Source organism: Acomys russatus, chromosome 30 (assembly GCF_903995435.1).
Source record: "Acomys russatus chromosome 30, mAcoRus1.1, whole genome shotgun sequence".
In the NCBI taxonomy this organism is placed as follows: domain Eukaryota; kingdom Metazoa; phylum Chordata; class Mammalia; order Rodentia; family Muridae; genus Acomys; species Acomys russatus.
In genome coordinates this window covers 38278093-38298253 of record NC_067166.1, presented here as the reverse complement: position 1 = coordinate 38298253, position 20161 = coordinate 38278093, and positions in this window count along the sequence as shown.

Sequence of the window (20161 nt, the reverse complement as noted above, 5' to 3'; positions counted from 1 at the left end):
GTAGCTATTCCAACACTACACGTGGTGAACGCTAGACTACACCTGTTAATTTAGGGTTAAAGGAGTCCTTAGGATGCAAACAGCACAAAAACAGTTTTCTATGTAAAAAGGCACAAGTCTGAGATTAATTAAATGATTGATCTAAATCTTATTCGGGACCTAGTACGATCTACACACTCCATATATGTTTTCACTGTATCTACCCACATAGGTGAGAAGACAGGATGCTGGTAAGAATGCTGAAACCACACCTAATTTAAGCTAGAGAGGGAAGGGGTGCAGCTTAGCACTGCGGTTTAGACTTAGCAGGGCACAAGCACGGAGTCGGTCCCTAGTCCCAAGGGCACAGAAAAATAAATAAAAACCTACCTTAGGGTTCTCATCTTTGTAAAAACAGTGAAACCAAGATTCAACGATAAGCCCGCTTCTGTGAAAAGACTACGCCTTTCTATAATGCCAACCAGGCTTTAATTCCAGATTTAATCTACTTCTCTTAAACAAATTTACAAGGCAATCTATTTTCTGCCAGTACAATAGGAAGGTAATACTTAATGAAAAAGAATTTACCTCATGGGTAAGGAGACATTTAAAGAAACAAAATACAAAGATTTAAGCAATTATTAATCATTCTGAAAAAAAAAATGTCAATGTCTAAAATATTCACACATTTATAGGAATATTCTAAAAAGTACTATTACTTTTCTTTTGGTAAAATAGATTCTATTATTTTCCTCTCAAAACAGATTTGGAATTAATTATTGGAATTTTTCATACATATTATATTTTTTAAAATAATATATATTTTTAATTTCTAAATAATTTCGCTGGAATTGATTAAAAGTGACGGTCCACTATAGTTTTTTGTTCTTGGGAAAGATTCTTCAGTGTCTTTCAGTTTTATTATTTCAACCTCACGGAGAGTAAGACGAACTGACTTTATTCTTAACATGGTTTCTAAGCAGTGGAAAGATTTGTAGAATAATATCACTAAGGTACGTTCTGAAAATATTATCTAGTTAGTAGGGCTATAGAATTGGTCTCCTAAAAGTCAAAGAGAAGTGCATGGAAAATGTGAAGGAATGGAATGGAATTTTTAAGAGCGCTTAATTTTGATTATGAAAAGAAATTACAAGAGACCACTACCTCACACACTAACATGATCTAAGCTTTTTGCTTCACACACACACACACAAAAACAACAACAACAAAAAAACAAACAAAAAATCCTAAATTATACAATTGACTTTCACTTAGGTAGATAAAGCATGAGAAAAATCTAGGTTTAGAAAACAGGGCTAATGTAAGTTTAGTTGCTAGCATGGTGTGTGCCTACGCCTGTAATCTAGCACCCAGGCGTGAGTTCAAGGCCACCCTGGTCTACAGAGTGAGTCTTGGACAGCCAAGACCACACAGAAAAACCCTGTCTCAAAAAAACAGGGGTGGGGTGGGGGGAAGTTCAGTTGCTTACTGAAGACTGTCTCACAAGAAAATGCATCTCAACATTTGAGTACTCCAACATTTCAGCTCACGTGGTCTGTTATGTTTACACTGTGAATCCAGTTTATTTTTAATGTCTCAATATAACTTTTCCCCACTTTTTTCCCTCTGTAGAGGACAGTCATTTCTCACAAAAGAACTTGGGGAGTTAAAAATCAAGTCCCATCTACCATAGGTCCCAAATTCTGATTTGGAGTATCAGTGTTTTGTCAATTTAGTTAGACCCAGGAAGTGGACTACACTTCTGCGTAATCACTTAGTATCCCAACTTAGGAAAGGTGTTTACCAGTTGCTGTTCAAAGCCTACATAGCAACTGAGATAAAAAGCTTATTTTGCTTTCGGTGTGAAAAAAAAAGCAAAAAAACAAAAACAAAACAAAACCCACCAACAACAATTCTAACTCAGAGAAAGAACGTCTCGATCTTCCTCCTATGGGAAGGCAGGTCCTAGGCATCCCGGCCACCTCCTGGGAAGCTAAGGTTTGGAAACAGCCTAGAACTAGTAGAGAGGGTGAGGCGGGCATCCTAGCCGGTTCTATGGAAACGAGAGACGCGGGCGGCCTAGCGCCTGGACCACCCCCCGCCTTCCCCGGCAGCGGGCGGCGGCCAGAGCACGCCGCTGGGACGCCCCGGGCCCTCTGCCTGGCGGGCCGAGGTCTGAGCCCACGGCCACCGGCGCGGGCGCCCGGCCCCGAGTTCACCGTGAAGGAACCAAGGCTGCTGTGGACAAGCGCGAGCGCCAGGCGCCGCCGCGGCCCGGCGAGGACCACCGGGATGTCACAGGCGCGGCCCTGGGGTGGGGTGGGGGGCCGGGGGGCCGGGGGTGGTGGTGGGACGCAGCAAATGGCGTCTTCCGAGCTGAGGCGCTTTACCTTCCCGGCCGACCGAGCTCTCCGGGCTGTTGTCTTCGGGCGGCGGTGCCGGTGGCGACGGTAGGGGAGACGATTTACGGCGGCGGCGCCGGTGGCGGCGGCACTCAGGGATCCACTAATCTGGGTTCTAGGAAATAATTTCCCGCCGCGCGCTCGGCGTCCCCCGGAAGCACTTTACCGCTTCCGGGTGGTTGTTAGTGACGCTCTCCAGCGGTCGCCAGGGCTGTCTGAGCTGTAGACCGCTTGGTTTTGGCCAGCATGCCCGGCCCCAGCGGAATCCGCGCAGCCCACGGAGACTGGTAAGTGACTTTTTCCTCTCTCTTCTCCTCGGCCCGGTGTTTCCGGCCAGCCAGCTGCCAGCAGCATGCTTTGTTGGGCCGAGGAGTAAGCAGGCAAGGGTTGAACCCCTAAGACCTATCTCGTGGCGCCCAAATTTCCTTGTGGCTGCAGAAGGCCCTGGGGCAAGGCTCACTGTCTTCAACGCTTTACCTGTATCCAACGTGGACGTCAACCTTGGGTCCCCAAGTGTTCCTAGGCGAGGCCGGAGACGACTGGACTCGCTGCCAAGGATCCGGCAGCGTTTCTACTCTCTCCTGTTTGCAGGGTTTGGTCATCCTGGTTTCTTGAAAGTTGCATTATGTTCCTTCCACCGAATAGTTCGGGTGTTCACTGGGAAGGCGCGCAGGCGGCCCGAGGAGAGGACGTACAGGCATTCCGAGTGGGGCATTACTGACTTCTATTTAAACTTTTCTCCTTCACTCTTATTGAAGAATGGCTTCTGTATTTGTCGTTGCTATGCGTTAGGGAGATAGTATCCTACTTATAAGTCTATGCAGCAGCTTTAGATAGAGGGTTCACGTTTTGGAAACCATTGATCCAGAATTGGGTATACTTTCAAGAAGGAATGTTCTGGCTTTACTCCAAGCTCGTTCGCTGTGAATAATTCAAGGGAATTAAGGATGGAGGTTTGAGTCACCCAGAAGAGTTGTAAATACAAAATGTTTCTGACAAATGTCTAGTGTGAGAAAAGATGCTCGTTTATTCAAAGACGTAAAAGGTGCTTTATGTTGAATCTTAGAGTGTTACTCTGTCTTGACTAATGCAGTACCCCTAAGTGAGTTAGTTCACTGATCACCTTGTTGCTGGTTTCTGTTTTGTTTTGTTTTTCGAGACAGGGTTTTCCTGTGTATGGTTGGCTGCCCTGGAACTCGCCCTGTAAACCACGCTGGCCTCGAATTCACAGAGATCCATCTGCTTCCCTAGCTGGCATTAAAGGCGTGCACCACCAATCAGATCACCTTGTTATTCCTCGATCACCTTTAACCCAATCCCCCCCCCCCCCCCCCCCAAACAGTCTATCCCAAAGGTCTAGAGATTACCATGAAGAAAAATTCAATTTTGAGACTAGAGAGATGGCACAGTGATTAAGAGCATATTTTTAACATAAAATAAATGCATAAATAAAATTTTTTATAACAAATGTCGTATATACTATTAAAAGGCTAAAGCATCAGGCAAGTGACCTCTTGACTTCTGAAAGGAAAACAACTATATTTAAGAAAGCGTGTTGATACTGATCTTTATAACTTTCTGTTTGATTAATCACTGAACTTTTATAATTTTCCTATTGATATAAATATTATCATCTTATTGATTTTTTTTTTACTTATATCTTAAAAAGCTGTAAGTTGTTTCAGTGAGATTTTATATTATTTCCATATAATAACCAGCTTTTAAAAAAATCACTGTAAGAACAGTGACTAGCCAGATGAGGTGGCACAAGCCTTTAATCCCTTCACTCGGGAGGCAGAGGCAGGCGGATCTCTATGAGTTCGAGGACAACCTGGTTTACAAAAGAGAGTCCAAGACAGCTAGGGCTACACAGAGACCCTATCTGGAAGACAAAACAAAACAAAACAGACAAAAGAACAGTGACTCACTGTTTGGGACTCAGTTCACATAGCGTTTCATGAGTGCTCACAAATTTCTACCTTCTGCCTAGCAGTTTATAGTCACTATTTAATGCTTGCAAAAGAAAAATCCTGCCTTTTCACATACACTTTATATTGCAGCTCTGAGGTTGTAACTTGTACACATAAAATTGTCAAGACAGATTCCAGGCTACCTGACTCTGAGGCTCTTTACTGTGTTTACCTGGTGTGGTGGCTCGTGCCTGTAATTCCAGTATTTGGGAGGCGGGAGGAGGAAGATTGGGAGTCCAAGGTCACTAGGTCACATCTTAGACCCTCAAGACCCGTCTGAGGTATATCTGACCTTTTCTCAAAAACAGATAAAAAACAAAACAAAACAAAGCAAAAAACAACAACAACAACAACAACAAAACAAAAAAGCAAACAGCAAAGCGGGCTGGAGAGATGGAAGCGTTGGCTTATTTGGTTATATTCCTATATATAGGTTCTTAGCACTCCACCTCCCTTCCAACCCTTGTTCCACCTCATCCCTCCCAACCCCCCAATACTAGGTAGGAGAGGAAGAAGGAAGAAGGTTAGAGGGGAAAGGGGGCGTGTGCCTCTATAGGCTACTTCCTTCTGATTAGGGACTTATAGTTCCTTGAGACAAGTCCAATCAGAAACCATTCATTTTTGTCTTAGGCACAATAGTATATCACATTAGAAGTCAATGATGTATACATAGCCAACTTCAGAGATAACAAGATTTAAGGCTATACTCGTTGTCTTAGGACATTTTCAGATATGAGTATAAATTCTGATCGTTGGCTAATTTTATCATTTTAACACAAAGGCAAATAAACATCTGTATTTTATGTATGTATAGTACTTGCAACAAAAGCATGCACTTTTGCCTTTTAGTTGTTTTATAGTAGTCTATAGCAATTCAATGACTCTTTAGTCTAGAGGACCAGCTAAGTCTAAAGACAGCTATTAGAACACACACACACACACACACACACACACACACACACACACACACACATTTATATATAAATGCCAATTGTTTTTGGTTGCTTACTGTCTCATTTGCAATGTAATCTTCAATCCTCCCTGTACTAAGGGTATTATACTTCTTTTATGGATGACAAGCCAAGGCGGGATTAGCCTTGTAAGTTGTCCTAGGTCACATACAGTTATTACTTACCAGACCTATGATTTGAACCAATGTATCTCCAAAGGTTATAGTCTTGACAAAATTACCATCCTGCCTCCAATTAGATTTTAATCGTGGCATAGCTCTGATGTGTATGTTTTGTTAGCTACAGAGAATGATCTATAATAGTCATACTTTCAGATTTGAATGAGTAAGTTTAATAAGTATTAACTCAAAGAAAAAGGAATAAATAGCAAGAGATGGATATGTAGCAAAGAGATGGCTATGCCAGCCAGAGTTCCTGATCCCTATTCCTTGCATGAGACCTCCAGGTAAAACACTGGATAGCGACACAAGTAGAGATAACATCAGCAAAGTGGGTGCTCACAGCATCCAGTGGAAACCGAGCGAGAACATCAAGGCAGTCAGCAGAGTTTCTGATTAAGCTTTCTTTCCAAGGATGAGCTTCCCAGGACTGACCTTCTGCCTTCTCTTTTTCCACTGCCCACTCTTATATGATGAAAGAAACAACATAACATCTTGTGGAAAGTGATTCTATGCATGGGCTAAGAGGAATGTAGGTAGCCCCACTTTTCAATGTCCTCAAATAGCACATGGCAGTTTCCCAATAAAGCATCATGTAGTAGATAAATGGAAAAGTTTTATTCCTCTGAGATAATATTTCTCACCTGTAAGACACATTGGACTAGATAATCTAAGTTCCCTTGTACTTGTAAACTCCTCTGACCTCTTGCCTCCTCAGCATCACTTGATAGCAGTTTTAGTGTACTGGAGAGTCTGGGTCAGTGGGGCTTAGCGTGTACTGTGTCAGCCCGCAGAGCAACATGGGATGCATGTGTTTGTAATGGGAAGCATACGGCTCGGGTTGTGAGCAATTTGGATTTGAATTATCAGCCTCTCCTCCCCTTTTAAATCAGCTACACAAGTAGTCGGGGAATCTTTTTGAGCCTATGCTTCCAGATATAAAATGGATCCACAGGAATGCTGCAAATATCATGTGAGTTGGTCTCTGTAAAGGCTCATTCTGCCTGACTCACAGCTGACATGAAATAGGTATAGATTCTTATTTTCTCTCAATCTGGTAAGGATTTAAGAATGATGGAGGCACTGGAGAGGAGGTGGCTCTTGCAGAGGACCTGGGCTTGGTTTTCAGTACCCACATTGTGGTTTGAAGACATTTATAACCTTTTAGGGTCATTCCATGACCGTTTCTGAGCAGCAGATACACATGTAATGCATGTACATACATGCAGGCAAAGCACTCTGTACATATGAAATAAAAAATTGTTCAAGATCTTTAAAAGAATATTGGTAGAGGCAATCGTGCATCAAAGAGTAGAGAAGGATGAAGAATCTTCTTATAATGTACTATGAAATAAAGTTATATGTTCAAATAGTCACTATAGGTGCCATGTACAAACACTGCTGACTGAGCAGCATGAAGGTGGCATGCAGAGTAAAGCATTTTGCTTGCGGGAGTACATAGGAGGAAAGTCTTGATAAAGAAAGATAAAGAGAAATGTGGCATAGTAAGGATTTTGCAAGGGGACAGAAGGAAAGAGTGGAGAAAAGAGAAGGAACAGTCACCAAGTCATTTGGATGCGTAGGATAGTGAAGGCTGACATAGAGCTAAGGTACAATTGGAGTTTAAGGTAGACACTTTATGTGTATGTTTAAAGATGTTAGGATTTTCACAGTGTGCTTTGATTTGTGTATGTGACCAGAGTCTATGAAGGGTTGAATTGGCACTTACCTTCTTTTGGCCTTTTTCCTTCTCTCTTTGAAGGTTAATTTCTTACAGAAACATTTGCATTTCCTAATAAGCCAAAAAGAAGGAAGTGAAAACCTGGTCACTAACCACACTCAGAAATACTCATTTATGTCTCAGCACATTATTTCAGATTTCCGTGTATGTCCCTTAAAAATAGAAGTATTTAATATTCTACAATTTATCTTGTGATCTACTTTTTTTCTTATTCCATGAATCTTTCTATGTTAATAAATTTGTAACTATAAAATGAATTTTAGGGCTGCATACTATTTGGTTTCAGGAATGTGTTATTGCTTTTATATAGACATCCTACTGCTAAATGATAGTATAACATTTTGAAGTATAAACATGTCTTATAATAAAACATTTTGTCTTTTATAGCTACTTACTTGTAACAAGTTACATAAAGAGAAATGATGACTAGAGCTCATGTATACATATAGTATGTTTCATGTAATAAGTAGTGCCAAATTGTTACTAATTATATTTAAAATTTTAAATTCAGACAATTTAAAGGGATATGTAATAAGATGTTAGTCTCTTTCTACTCCACCATACTTATTTAGTTGCATATAACTTATATATAATTAGATTTTGTTATATTTAAACTTAAATATCAGAAGATATAAAACAGAATATAATATTAATCGACATATACTCTTCTTGTCCTCCTGAAAATCAGCCTAATAGTACCTTGTATGAATGGACAAAGCACATTATACAGGAAAAACAACTTTAACCTTTAGATGCACTGTTTGCTGAATGAATAGAACATTTGTAAGAAATAGGAAAAAGCAGTCTTTACTGTGGTCTATGCTAAAGAGTACATGGTTGAACAACCACAAGAGGAGTTTGATGTCTACTTTTAAGTAAGCACTTTGGCATACTTCATGAAGTAGTGTAGCCATGGTGTTTCCTTTTCCATAGACACCCAGCATGGCCAATTTCTTTTGAGTCATTCAAAGGGATGAAGTATGTTTTGGTCAGGTCTATGACTTCAGTGAAGCATCTTCTATCGTGTGTGTGTGTGTGTGTGTGTGTGTGTGTGTGTGTGTGTGTGTGTAGGTTTATAAGATCTTGAGTACTTGCTAACCTTCATGTTCTTCTAGAGGATACGTGTTTAAAAAGAAAAGGGGTTAAATCAAGCAAGACTATGGAGCATGTGGCAAGCGTCCTTCAACACATGCAAGTGTAACAGCCATCTTTGAGACGGGCTTTCTCTGTGTACCCTTGGCTGCCCTGCAACTTGATTTGTAGCCCACATTGGCCTCAAACTCCTAGAGATCTGCCTGCCTCCGCCTCCGAGTGCTGTTCCTCTCCTAACCACTTCTATGGGTTAGCAGAAAGCAGCCCATATGTACATTGTAGTTGGTGGTGAGGTGGAAAGGGACAATGAGCCAGATGAGCTTCTCGCTCAGATGGCCTCTCTGAACGTAGCATACTCAATGCCTACACATAATGTCCTGCTTTCACAAATCAACACACTCACTGCTCACCACTGCTTGCCACATGTAATGTTTAAGTAGCTATTTTACTATTTGATTTACAATGGCTAAGATCAAAGCAAAATAAAGAGACCAAGAGCAAACCTTAGTACATCCCTAAGAATACACCTCACATTAAAAGATGTAATAACAACATTTGTTACTTTCATTAGCCAACACAATATAGTGTGATTGATTTCAGAGAGAACCTGAGTGATATTTTAAGCTTATTAAATTATTATCTGAAAGCTTTAGTTAAGTTCTCTGAGGTATACTTTTTCCATCTACTAAATGTCAATAAAATGGCCCCTTTTATGATAATGTATAAAATACACAAACAATTCTAAAATGTTTTATTGGGGGTCTGTATAGTTCTGCTTTTTTTTTTAAAGTAAAGTTATAGTTTTAAAGTGAGAGAGATAATTGAAGTCATATGGATTCGGATTTAAATCCTAACTCTTAGTTTCTTTTTGCCTGTTTCTTATTCACAAAATAGGGATAGCTGCCATCTTCATAGCACCTTTGTGGAGATTAAATGAAACTCTGCTCACATGCAGAAATTAATATGGTGGCTGGTACTGCAAGGCCAGTGTTCAAATTTACCTGGAAGCAGATGTCAAGAGGGATTTTATGTGCAGGAGGCTTTTAGAAGCACCAAGAATAAAAGAGGAGAGTAGAAACGGAACATGAAGGATGTGGGTCTCAAACCCCAGGGTTCAGTGCAAGCTTGATGATGTTTAGAAAGGAAGGAAGGAAGAAAGGAAGGAAGGAAGGAGAGGAGAGGAGAGGAGAAGAGAGAAAAGGAGAGGAGAGGAGAGTAACTATCAAATTGTTACACTGGTCCTAAGAACTTTTCGGCAGGGGCTTGTAGTCACCTACCATGCCTGAAGCTCTCAGTTTGATTCCAGAACCACATAACGCAGTTGTGGTGGTGTACACATGCTTCCCAGCATGGGACATCTAACGAGAGACAGGAGGATCATTAGGTCAAGTTTATCCTTGGCTCCCCTGTCCTAAGTAAAGTAATATTTTTAGAAAGTCTTTGATTGGAAGGTAAGTCTCCACACCAAAGTTATTTGTTAAAGGAATTTCATGTCTCCACCACAGTACTCAGCCAGATGTTATCTACTACAATAGCTAACTTTGGAGACATGTTATAATTTCTAATTCTTTGAATGCCAGCCCTTGAATTTACTGCCATTACATGACCTCTCTCATCCTTGCAAAAAGTACAACCCTAATTGCCAGACACTGAGAGTTGCACTCGAGGCTTTCCTTTTTACACTAACCCCTGTATTCTATACTATAGTTTCATTAGCTGTTAAGAACAGTTGAAGAATCAGAAGATATGTTTCAAAGAGCCATTCGAAAATGTGAACATTTGGTACACAACTGCTTTTGTAATTCAGTGGTTAACCAAATTGTGATCTAAATTTCTGTATTCAAGTAGTTAAAATTTCAATAGAACAGTAATAAATTTCCATCACCTGAGTAATACTAATATGCATAGTTTAAATACTATCCATTTTCCTGTACTCAGAGTAATGTTTGCTACAAATATAAAAGTATTATAGTTTTATATCTCCTGTCTTTGTTTTTAAAGCAGTTGTAGAGATCCAACAGTGCAGTGCTTTGTAAATAGTAGTTTATAACTACCACTTCAGCGAAGAGGAGCCTTTTGTTTCAGTTGAGTGTGTTTTCAGAGCTTAAATGTGTTACTGTGAAGCATAGCTATATTGGAAAAGAAGTGATTTCAGTGAACCTCTTCATCTTCAGGAGGAAACAAAGGCTGAAGAGATCCAGCCAGTCCAGTCTCTCTGGACCTGTAACTGGAGTTCAGTGCTAACTCTTAAAAATGAAAATGGAAAAATAAGTCATAAATCCAAAAAAAAATTAATTCATTCATTCATTGAAAATTGAAACAAAAAATGAAAATGGAGAAGCCTTTTGGTTTACTTCGTGCTTTCCAGAAAGGGCTTCTTGTTTCTTTTCTACCTAGCACACACAAGTTTATGGATGTGACATGTGCTCTTCTGGGCCCTTTCATTATTTGCTAAGATTTACTGAAAAGAGTTCTTTGCTAGCCCTGGCCATGGTGTGTCAGAAAACTGTCGACATGTTCTTGTAGCAGTCAATAGCTCTCATCTGAGTCTTCCTGCTCTCTCCCAGGGAGGCACAGCTAACCTAACTGTAAATCTGGAGTTTACCTAATTAAAAATGATGAGCTTTAGGAATATTTTCAGCTGTATTATCTTGAGGTCTAAATTTTCAGTAGCATGGGCCTTTGGTACAGCATGGTATGCTATGCTATGTCATGGTATGGTATAGAATGGCATGGTATGGTATGATATGGAATGGTATGGTATGGTAGGCTATGGCATGGTATAGTATGGCATAGTATAGTATGCTATGGTATGGTATGGCATGGCATGGTATGGTATGGTATGGTATGGTATGCTGTGGCATGGTATGGTATGGTAATGCTGTGTATGGTATGGTATGCTGTGGCATGGTATGGTATGGCATGGTATGGTATGGTATTCAATGGCATGGCATGATATGCTATGGTATGGTATGGTATGGTATGGTATGGCATGGTATGGTATGGTATTCAATGGCATGGCATGATATGCTATGGTATGGTATGGAATGGTATGCTGTAGTATGGTATGGAATGGCATGGTATGGAATGGTATGCTGTAGTATGGTATGGAATGGTATGGTATAGTATGGTATGCTATGGCATGATATGGTATGCTATTGTAGAGAATGGTATAGTATACTATGGCATGGTATGTTATGGAATGGTATGGTATAGCATGGCATGGTATGGTATGCTATGGTATGCTATAATATAGAATCGTATGGTATACTATAGTATAGAATGGTATGGTGTGCTGTGGCATAGCATAGAATAGTATGATATGGTATGGTTTGACATGGTATAGAATGGTATGGAATGGTATGGAATGGTATGGTATAGTGTTCATTTTGTTATTAGTGTATCATGTTATGATATGAAAGTTCTTTACCTATTTTCCTTGGTTTATTTTTAACCTTAGCACATCATATATTTTCTCTTTTACAATGCAAGGTTTGTTTAATCACATTTCTTTAAATTTTGTAGATATGCTATGCTTTCTTTCTCTAGTGTGTATTCATTCACATTTGCTCTCAGACATGGTCATGAGAGATGAAACTGTTTCTTTCAAGTGAGCGAATCTGTCTTCTGCTCTTTGGGAAAGTTTGGAAGTGCACTGGTTGTGCTGGGGCGCTGTGAGGCTCTGTTCCTGCAAAGCCTTTTGTGTCCTGGTCTCCCTGGAGATTCTTCTTCTGATTAGTATTACTTTGTCATTTATTTAACCCAGCAGTTCTTACATGTTGGTGGTGCTGAGGTCATTTATTCTCTTAATAATTACTGAAGACCTTCAAAGAGTGGCTTTGGATGTTTTGGTGTTTTTGTTGTTACTATTTTCCATGTGTGTGTCATAGTTGTGTAGATATGTTTGTAAAGGTGTGTGTAAGGGTGTAGTCTGTATGTGTGTGCATGGTGCACCTGTGCATGTGGGTGTAGCTACACATATGTAGGCCAGAGGTCAACATTAGGTGACTTTCTCCGTTTTCCTCTGGCCTCCCCTGCTTCCTATCCCCAGACTCTCTCACTGAGTCTGTGCTGAAGGATTTAGCCAGCCAGCCTGGGCTGCAAGCTCCAAGCACCTGCTGTCCCTGCATCCCCAGCACTGTGGTTACAAAGGTGTGCCACCACTCTTCACCTAAACTTAGGTCCTCAAACTCTTGTGGCCGATTCTGCCAATGGAGCTAATTGCCCAGCCATGTTTTGCTTTGAGACAAGGTCTCCCTCTGCAGTCTAAGTTGGCCTTGAATTTGTGATCTTCTTACCTTGCCTTTCAGAGCTTGACTCTTTTGAATTCTTTTTTTTGCCTGCTTGCTTGTTTGTTTGTTTGTTTTCCTGAACTTTACATACATATTTATTGTAGTATTAATTAAAATGAAATATTGAAAAAACATTTTCAATAACATACCATTAATGCAGTATTCTTTAGAGAAAACCTGTATTTTCTGAAACAAGCAAACAAAATGAAGTAGCTGCATTGTTTTTGTATTATAAATGTGTTCAATGTCTGCCCTAATAGAAGGCAGTTGACTTTCAGTCCTGATCCTCCTTTCAGGAGCTTCCAATGAGAGAGGACATGTGAAGTTTTACTTCTGGCTCTGGGCTACCTTGCTCATTATGATCTTTTTAAATTCCATCAATTTACCTGCAAAGTTCATGATTTTCTTTTTCTTTACAGCTGAATAGTATTCCACAGTGTGCATGTACAATATTTTCATCATCTATTTGTCTGTTGTAGGATACTTAGGTTGTTTTCATTTTTTAGCTATTGTGAATAGAGCAGCAATGAACAAGGCTATATGTATCTGTACTGTAGGATGCTTAGTCCTTTGGGCACATGCCTAGATTGATGTTTAGGTTTACGAAACTTCTCCATTCTCCACACTGATTTCCATATGGCTTTACCAGTTTGCAAGCCCACCAATAGTGAGTGAGAATAATCCTGTCGTGTGTGTGTGTGTGTGTGTGTGTGTGATGCCACATCTCTCATTTATTGTCAGTTTTTATGGAACTTTGCCATTCTGACTAAGGTAAGAGGAAATCTCAAAGTTATTTTGATTTTTCACTTCCCTAATTTCTAGACACAGTGGCTCTTCCTTCTCCTCCTCCTCCCCCTCCTCCTTTACCTGCCTCTTGTCCTCCTCTTCTTTCCTCTTCCTTTCTTCTTCCTTTTCCTACAGTCGCTCCTCCTCCTTTTGAGAACTCTATTCTTATCCCAGGTCCATTTTTCAAATGGGCCATTTTTTTTTATTATTTGCTTTTTTGATTATATATTCTGGATATTAACCATTTGTCAGATGTATAGCTGGCAAAGATTCTCTTCCTTTCTGTGGGCTTCCTCTTATCTTCACAAATATGTTTAGCATGCTGTCTAGTTGATATGCTAACTTTCTTATTAGTTTATTCTCTCATAGATAACATCTGGACTGCAGCTTCCCCTCCCTTCTCTCCTCCTCCTGTTCCCTGCCCCAACACCCCACCGTCCACTTATCCCTTCAGGAAAAAACAGGCCTTCCAGGGATATCAACCCATGTTAGTCTTCTTTTAAAAGTTGCTTTCTTATAGTTAAAACCGATTTCAAATCAACACACCTTAAATTTAATGAACTATCATTTTACTCAACATTGCCTTTCTTCCTTTAATGTCACTGTTGACATCATGTTAGATCCCTTCGTGCACTAATTGTGCTGTTGTGCATTCTCTCTTTCACTTTAAGAGCTGAGTGGAAACTAAGGAAGCAATATTTTATACAGGATTTTTTTTCTCCTTTGAGACAGTCTCCTGTAGTCCAGGCCTTGACCCTAGGGTGTGGTCCAGCATGGTTTTGAACTGCTATTCTTCTTTCCACTTCTCATATCCTGGGGTTATAGGCCTGTACCACTGAGCGAGCTTCATATGGTTGTCAAAATTAACCCCAGTATTTTACTAATTCTGGAATACTTATTTTTTATTACGTATTACAGTTGCCAGTTAGTGTCATTTTCTTTAGTGTTTCTTTTTAAACAAGGCTGCTGAGAAATATCTCAGCCTTTATAGAGTATTGTTGTAAAGGCAATTACTATGCTTTGCCTTTAGTTTATTGATAGTTATTGTAGATTCAGAATGTTTGAGTGACGCTGTTCCGTTTGAAAGCTTCGAAATTTTTCTGGTATGGACTTCTGATTTCCATGGCATGAAGCTAGTGATTAATGATATTATGATAGTGATGGTCACCTTGTGTCATAAGTAGTTTTCTCTTCTAAGATTTTTTTTTTTTTTTTTGAGTAGTTTGGTTATATCTAGTTACAAGTGTTATTATCCTGCTTAGGATGCTGAAGCATCTTTGATAGATAAGTTAATGTTTATCATGTCTTTTATGTTAAATATTGCTTTATCACTTTATTTCAGTGACTCCCTGCTGGTATTCCCTTTATGTTTTGTTGTTGTTGTTTTGTTTTTAATATTTGTGATTTTCTCACATGTCTGAATCTTTGTTTATTCTTTAAATATTCTTGTTTCTCTTGTTGAAGTCAGGTAATTTATATTCATTCATCTAAAATTATTTCATATTGGCATGTACTGACAATATGCCTATAATTAATTTTATTTACTGTTTTGCAAATTCAAATTTAGAATTTCCATTTGATCATTTATCTGTTTTTATTAATAGTCCATTCTCTTGCCCATGCTACTGAGACTTGCAGTCCTCCTTCCTCCACCACCCACATATCTGGGTTACAGGTGTTCATCAATATACCTGCGTGTCCCCCCATGTTTCTCTATTGAAATATATATATTATTAATTTTCTGAGACAAGGTCTTACTCTGAAGCCCTGGCTGTCCCGGAATTCACTGTGTAAATCAGACCAGCTGCAAACTAACAGATATCCTCCTGCCTCTGCCTTCCAAGTGTTAGAATTAAATGTATAAGCTATCATTCCCGCCTAGTGCTAGATTCGGATCGTCAGAGTCTATTCCAGGAAGCCCAATTGAGCGTCAGAGTCCAGATGCTAAAGCAAAAGAATATCATTGAGCTGACACTCCGGGGTCCACCAAGCTCAGAAGAGTTGGAGGACCTCGCTCTGTAAAAGCGGAAGGTTTAAATATCCTTTACAGAAGCAGAACTCAGCAGCTGTGGTTAGTTATCAAGTGATAGGCTAACAGTAGGTGACCTTGTAGGTGAATGGGGGTCTAAGGTAGTAGATTCCAAGTAGGGTGGGATGGGGGCAGTAAATTCCGAGGGCAGGGTGGAGAGGGAGGCTAGGGGAGAATTTTTAACTCTGGCCTGCACTTCCTAGCCTGCTTAACAACGCTATGGTTATGATGGCTAAGCCCAAGCCACCTGGAATCTCGCATTGCTTAGCTAACAATGTTACTGTTACGATGGCTGAGTTCAGGCCACATGGAATCTTACACTAGAACATGTTTTGAATATCTACTTTGTAGTCTTTATTTCACGCCAACAATATGAGAATATGTAGACAATTTCTATTAGCTATTTTTTGTCTTTATATGTATTTTATTTCTTATTGAAAATTGACCATTTTAGATCACATAACAACTCCAGATTCAGTTTTTTTTTCTCCTTAAGGTTTTCATTAACACTTTATTTTAAAAATAATTTCCTCTTATTATACACACACATATGTATATGTGTGTGTGATATATAACCTTGTGTTATATGATCATAAATGTCTGTAATTTTAGTCTTGCCTTTACTTTTACAGGTGTTTCCAAGGAAATAGCACCCTATGTCTATGGAGTTTCATGGTGCCTGTGTTTAAACTCCCTACTTCAGTAATTATATTCTCTCACCTCAGTGTAGATCTTTGTAATGATAGAGGAATGCTGTCTGTTAGTAAGGACAGATGAGATTTTATTTCCTGCTATCTCCTTTTCTATCTTTTCTTTCCATATGCTAGCTTTGTGTTCTCTTTGTCCAAGCTGTCCAGCCCTGCTGAGCTCAAGCATGTTTGCTCCAGTTATGATGCTGACATGGAACCACTGGAACTGTTAGCTGCCTGTCCACTTTCAACATCTCAATTTCCACTGACAGTATGATTGTGCTAAATGAATTTTCTGTTCCTAATGTTCTTTCCTAAACTGGAAAAACCTGTAGACTGACTGAGTTGTAATTGGTGGTAACAAAAGTAGTGAGAATGTTACTATCTATAAGTTGTATTTTAATTTCAAAAAAGTTAATTAAAAATCTATTTTTAAAAAACTGACTTGACTTATGATGTTCATTACTGCTAGTTTCTAAACTGAATTGCTTGTAGGTGCTGCCTGCCTCTACAGTGCCTTCTGGAGAGGGGAGAGAGTTTGTGGATCATTTTTCACCACAGTTGGAAGTTCTTCTTCTGGCCTTGTTCCATGGGTGGCATTTTTTTCTTGTCTTGATTTTCCTAGTTTATGGAAAATGTACATGTTCTATTAGTTGATTTATGACTTCTTTAGAACATTTTTTATTTTGCCTAGATAACAAATGTAGACTTTTTTCTTCATATATTTAATGGTCCTTGGCTATAGTTAATGGATAAAAAATTTACCTGCTGCATTTATGCATGCCTTTTTTGTATAAATCATGATAAATAAAAATATGGATTTTGAAAATAATTTAAACTAATTTGTGTTTGATGACTACAGGTGGAAATATTTAGCAAATGCTCTGGATATATGCACCATCACAAATATTTTAGACAGATTCATAAAATAATTATTTAATATGTGAAGTGTATAAAAATAAATCTAATGAAACTCCCATGATAAAAATAATAGAACATTATTGCATGAAAGAAAGACCTTGAAATGACATCTGACACACATAGCTTAGAAAACCCAGTGCCATCATCCGGAGCTGTAGCTTAATGGTTGGGTGCTTGCCTAGCATGCTTAACACTCTAGGTTCAGTCCCATTGTTCAGTTTGACCAATGCAATCTCATTACAGTCTTCAGCACTTACTTTTGATTGTTAGAATAGAATATTGTCACAGCAAAAACACTCTAGGGCAGGACTAACATAGTGTACTTAGTGCAGACCGAGGCAGGCTCATTGGTAGGTGACACCTTATTAGTGGAATTATAGTCAAGGACCAGAGTCTCAGGGCCAGCCATAAACTCAACTTGATCAGAAACTTTTAAACAAAAATCTTAGCTATCTTGATGATCTTTAACAGAGGTAGACACTTTAAAAAATAGTTTGTATTAGAGAATGCGTAAATAATATTGTAACACAAACACCAAATGATGATGACAGGACCTATTTTTAACAACATTGCCTACAAAATAGAGGAAAAGATGACTTAACTAAACTGCCTGGAACAACAGGTAACTAAATAGGAAAAGGCAGTTGGATTGAGTAGCATTGTGTTTTATGGCTTAGTCATAACCTTCCTGACAGGACCAAAGCTATTCTAAATAGAAATACTTGAATCTGCATCATACTACTGAAAGAATGGCCCTTTAGTAATTAAAATTTCCCCAGGACTCTTGCTAGGAGAAGGAAAAGGCTGAGGCCAGGTGCTAGCCTGAGGAGGAACTTGTCTCTGGGGGAAAAATAGTACATGCAGTTCTGACAACTTTTCAGAGCTGAGACACGGATGAGTCTGAGATGGATAGGTTCACACCTTGACCAGGACTGCTTACTTGTGCTTACGTCTTTCTTTCTATTGAATCCTAAACCTAATATCAGGATCCCAAAGATGTATTTGGGGCCAAGGGTCACTGGACTGCTTTGTTTCTCATCCCAGTTTGACCACGTTGAATACATCTTTTTTGCTTTTCACTGTTTGCCTCTTTGAGCTACTGAAGATAAATGGCAGAACCTAACTTCTTGGGGTGTTGGTGCCCAGGCTCTGACCTTAATAACCCCAGCAATACCATTGGCTCTTAATCTCCTTGGCCTGAAGTTCTTTAAGAATGTATTTAGAAAATAAAGTTTTAGTGTATATTTTCCTAAGTGCCACTGTTATGATGTGTCTACACTCTCTGGGCCTTTCTTCAGTAGCCAATAATTGGGATGCTGTTATGTATCCCAACATAGATCATTCAGAGCTCAAACCGATAGGCATAATATCAAAGCTGATGTTTTGCTGGGTGTGGTGGTGCATGCCTAAAAGTCCCAGCATTTGAGAGGCAGAACAGGTTGATCTCTGTGAGTTCAAGGCCAGCGTGGTCTACCAAGTAAGTCCAGGCCAGCCAAGGCTATGCAGAGAAACCCTGTCTCGAAAAACCAAACAAGAACAACAAGTCAGTGCTACTATCCAAGTAGACAGCTCGTGTCTTGAATGATTTCTTGTCTGGCACTGTAATGACGCTTTGTCCAATTACTTTATAGATTTTGGGAAAGCCTGCTCGTGAAGATGCTGGAGCATTTCTGCCAACAGCTCATAAGGAAATCATTTTCTTTCTGCGTAGGATTAGGAGACCAGCTCATTCTCAGAGTCTTCTGAAATAAAATTAGGTGAGAAATGCTTATCTCCGTATTTTGAATAATTTGTACTCTGCCTTCTCAATTCCTTCAAGGCTTCTATAATTTTATTCCTGTGGCCTCTCGAAGAATCCAGTTAGTATGTTTCTTTAGGAAGTTAGCATGCCAGCCAGCTGTCAGCCTTACGATATACCTGATCTCTGATGTCAGGGGAAGCACAATTCAATTTTAAACCAAGTTTTCTGCATGACAGTGCAGCTGGGCTGCCAGAATCTCTCTTATTGCCACTTTCTTTGAAATTCCCATTTTACACAAACAGTCTATTTTTATTTTTAAATTTTTTGTGTGAGATGAAACCATCACTAACTGATTTTGTCTTTAGTTAGAAATCAATGCACTGAGTGAAATAAGCTGTACTTGGGTTACCCTTTCTCACTTCTACAAAATAAAATACCACGGCTTGTTTAGCTCGCAACTTGTCTAAATATGTTGAAAGCATTCAGTATAAGGCATAGCACGCTTGCTCTGAAAGAGAGCTCTGACAAGTTCAGTCAAAAGGGAAAAGAGGAATAATTTATAAAAGGCACTGGAGATAATGATGCCACCCAGTGATTGTGAAATGCAGCGTCTCACCTGGTAATGAATTAGGTTTGTCAACAGCGAGTGTTTTATGCACTATTTCTAATAAAAGTGGCATCTGAGGGATTGCAATTCTTTGAGGATGGCTTCTTCAAAGCGTTAGCATATCTTCAATTCTAAGATATTTTTAAATAATAGATATTTAAAAGTATGTTTAAATAATATTAAGGTTATGACACAAACACCAAATGACAAAATTCAGGGGTTTCAAAGAAGCAGCTGACATGCCATCACTATTTCACAGAGCAACTGTTTTTTAAATTAGGCTGATTTGGGGATTTTCTGTCAGTTTAAGTTTAAGTTCTCTTATTGTTTTGGTTGGTGTCACAACCTTAATGTCAACTTTTCAAATAGAGTTCTACATTTCCTTTGGTTTGGGGTCATTAAAAAATGAATCTGATAAATCTAAGCGGCATAAATAGGTCACCCTGAAGTGAAGTTTCTTGCTTCCTGGAACTGAGAGACAGTTAACACCTGCCTTGTCAAGCAAAAAAGTTAGCTCAGGCATTTCTCTAAGTTTTGCTTTGCAGATATATTTAATTTAGAAAAACATGAAACCAAATACTAAGAGATGATGTTGGTGTAATTCTGTTCACTCTGTTCTGGCATTTCTAGTCCTAGTGATTGGATACTGGTGATCTTGGCCTCCGATGATATTGTTAAACGTGAGACAGCAGGTGACCATGGAAGGGAGAAAGGTCTCCTGAGAGAGAGGCTGAGATATTTTCCAGGTTGAAGGCTTACCTTTATTTCAGTCCTAACTCTATT